Source organism: Bison bison, unplaced genomic scaffold, assembly GCF_000754665.1.
Source record: "Bison bison bison isolate TAMUID 2011002044 unplaced genomic scaffold, Bison_UMD1.0 scf7180017864289, whole genome shotgun sequence".
Taxonomy (NCBI): Eukaryota; Metazoa; Chordata; class Mammalia; order Artiodactyla; family Bovidae; genus Bison; species Bison bison.
In genome coordinates, this window is record NW_011494861.1 from 17,577,583 (window position 1) to 17,581,656 (window position 4,074).

Sequence of the window (4,074 nt, forward strand, 5' to 3'; positions counted from 1 at the left end):
GCACAAGCTGGAATCAAGATTGCCGGGAGAAATATCAATAACCTCAGATATGCAGATGACACCACCCTTATGGCAGAAAGTGAAGAGGAACTCTAAAAGCCTCTTGATGAAAGTGAAAGAGGAGAGTGAAAAAGTTGGCTTAAAGCTCAATGTTCAGAAAACGAAGATCATGGCATCTGGTCCCATCACTTCATGGGAAAGAGATGGGGAAAAAGTGGAAACAGTGTCAGACTTTAATTTTTTGGGCTCCAAAATCACTGCAGATGGTGACTGCAGGCATGAAATTAAAAGACGCTTACTCTTTGGAAGGAAAGTTATGACCAACTTAGATAGCATATTGAAAAGCAGAGACATTACTTTGCCAACAAAGGTTCGTCTAGTCAAGGCTATGGTTTTTCTAGTGGTCATGTATGGATGTTAGAGTTGGACTGTGAAGAAAGCTGGGCGCCGAAGAATTGATGCTTTTGAACTGTGGTGTTGGAGAAGACTCTTGAGAGTCCTTTGGACTGCAAGGAGATACATCCAGTCCATTCTGAAGGAGATCAGCCCTGGTGCTCACTGGAAGGACTGATGGTGAAGCTGAAACTCCAGTACTTTGGCCACCTCATGCGAAGAGTTGACTCACTGGAAAAGACTCTGATGCTGGGAGGGATTGGGGGCAGGGGGAGAAGGGGACGACAGAGGATGAGATGGCTGGATGGCATCACTGACTCGATGGACGTGAGTCTGAGTGAACTCGGGAGTTGGTGATGGACAGGGAGGCCTGGTGTGCTGCGATTCATGGGGTCGCAAAGACACAGACACGACTGAGCGACTGAACTGAACTGAACCCAACATAAAAATATACACATCAGCATTTGTGTACATATATGTAAATATATATATACATGTTTACATTTGTGTGTGTGTGTGTGTATATGTGTATACACAGCTAAGAGAAAAACACCCACATCTGTCAATAGGGAATACCTTTGAGGATACTGGCAACAAACTGGATACTTCTTACAGTAGGGAACTACAGGCAGCCTTAATGATCAAAATTACTAGAATGGAGAAGTAAAAATGTGCTTAGATATATATATATAGATACTGGAAAACATCTATATAGTATAGATTCTAGTCAGGGAGCACCATGACTGGATATTTTGTCAAGTGAAAACAGAAATGAAAATAAGATCTGTGACACAATAGGATTCACATAAAATTAAAACACTAAAAATATGTTTCACATGTATCGGTTCACAGGTACACATATAATCAAAAACACATATAAATTACAATAGAAAACCAAGAGAAGAGGTTAGGAAAATAAGAAAAAGTAGGGAGAGGAATATAATACCTTATTCAATAGAATCTAAAAAGGACATCAATAGTAAAACGTACCATTATACGCAACTAAAAAAGAAACAACTCTGCTAATTAAACTAAACACTTCTTTATCAGTTAGGAATTTTACCTTTTCTAAAAAAGCTCTTTTAGATTTAAGTTTTATCATACATCACTCTTGTGGAAAACACATACACACACTTATAATTATGTTTTCCAACAAATTCTCATTCTTCAGGGTTTAACTTTTCTGAATCACTTGTTGACTAAGTCACTGATTTCCAGATTTTTCCACATAATACTTTCTGTAGTGAAGTATCATTTACTAGGAGAATTCATAATGGAACTAAAAGCTGTTGTTTCTGGGACTGTAAGCCAAGTTTACATTCAGTCAGATCATCTGCATCTGACTCCAGCTTTAGGAATGTTGCTAAACATGTCTAATTCACCAAATTCTAATCTGTTGAGGCAGGCATTTTCTCTGTTGACATATCCGTGTGAAATGACAGCTACCTCCAAGAATTTTTTTTTAATGCCATTATCTACAATCCAATTTTCAAATTTGCCAAAGAATAAATGAAGGAAAAACTAGAATCAAAGAACATGACAAAGTGAAACAAAGCAAAAGAGGAGCCCTGCGCTGGTTAATGAACAAGGTGAAACACGATTAGTTCACTCTGGACTTGAGGTCAAAATTTACATGAAGCAGACTTACCCTCTTACTATGTACACTTAGGAACTGGCTGGCGGTCGGGGGGTTGCAGGGTGGCAGCGGGGCTTGGGCAGCAGGGAGAATAAATAAACTAACTGCTTTTAGACACTGGACACTAAGCAACACAGTACTGAGATCTCTGAGGAAAGCAGACAAATGAAACGAAGCTATCATAGATTCAGCTTGTTGCCTTCAAGAGAAAGCTTCCCAGGCCCAAGGAGGGAGAACACAGGCAGAGCACCACAATCTTGCTGGAACGAGAAAGAGGAAAGAATTTACGGCAGGACACCCAAGAAGGAGCTACAAGAAGAAAATCCGAAAAAAATCTACATAGCATTCTCATCAGATTCACTGCCGAATACTAGTCACATGTGCCCAAGGTGAACACTCCACAAGATCATAACATTAGAGACAAAGGATAATTTCCATGGGCTGATTAATACGTGAAATACAAGTTGAGAAAAGAAGCAGAAAATCAGATCTCAACAGACACTACCCAAGTTAAAACACACAGAGAAAAAGAAAACACAGCATCTATGGGCTGTGGGTCAGTATCAAATCAATCAAAATAAATATATGAAGACACTGGCTGAAGTGCATTTTAAAATAACAATTAACAAAAAACAAACAAAAAAAAAAGACACCTCACCACATATCCAAGAAGTTCAGAAAACTCCAAGTAGAATTTAAAAAAAAAAAAAAAAAACCACCCTGATACATACACTGCATTTAAACCGATAACAGCAAAAATGAAGAGAAAATCTTGAAGGCAGTCTCAGAAAAAAGACACACCACATATAGAGGAACAAAACTAAGAGTACAGCAGAGTTCTCATCAGAAACTATAGCAGCCAAGAGAGTCTGGAGAGCTTCTGGACTGGTGGGGACCTGGGGAGAATCGCACATGTGGAGAGGGCACGGAAGCTCTGTGCCCTTTCCCTGTACCTTGTTCTATGCATCTTTCCCATCTGGCTGTTTCTGAGTTATATCCTTTAATATTAAACCAATAATATGGTCATTATTCCAACTTCTAGAGGTGATGGATCATCTACATAGTGGGAACTGGTTGGTTGCTGCAGTACTCCATACAGGAAGCATCTGTTCAAGTCTTTTGCCCATTTAAAAAACTGGGTTGGGGAAAACGGCCAAGATGGTGGAGTAGAAAGATATTGAGCTCACCTCATCACACGTGCACACCAAAATCACAACAATATGCAGAACAATTATCACTGAAAATGAGTGAAATCTACCAGATTAAAAAAAAAAAATCTACAACTACAGACATAAAGAAGTAACCACATCAAGACCATTAAGAGGGACAGACTTGCAATATAATCAAATCCCATACCTCCCAGGTGGGTGACCCACAAACTGGAGACTAATTATATAACAGAGGTTCTCCCACAGGAGGAGTGAGAGTTCTGAGCCCCATGTCAGCCCCTGCAGCTCAGGGGTCCAGCACCAGGAAAAAGAGCCCCCACAGGATTTGGCTTTGAAGGCCAGCAGGGCTTGACTGCAGGAGCTCCACAAGACTGGGGAAAATAGAGACATCACTCTTAGAGTGAAGTGTAGTGAAGTCGCTCAGTTGTGTCCGACTCTTTGTGATCCCATTGACTGTAGCCTGTAAGGCTCCTCCGTCCATGGGATTTTCCAGGCAAGAATACTGGAGTGGGTTGCCATTTCCTTCTCCAGGGGGAACTCTTAAAAGGATGCACACAAAATCATACACCCAACAGGACCAAGGGTAAAAGCAATCATCTGACAGGAGCCTGGGCCAGACCAACCTGCTGATCTCAGACGGTCTTCAGGAGAAAGAGGGGGCCACGGCAGCCCACCCTTGGGGCTCTGGAGACATTCTGGCACCAAGACCTTGCCCTGCTTAACATCTGTAAGCTCCAGTGCTGGGATTCCTCAGGCCAAACAGCAAACTGGGTAGGGACACAGGCCCACCATTCAGCAGACAAGCTGCCTAAGACTTCCTGCCTCGACATACCCCTAGACACTGCACTGCTAACAGAGGGCCAAGTCCCAGTTCTA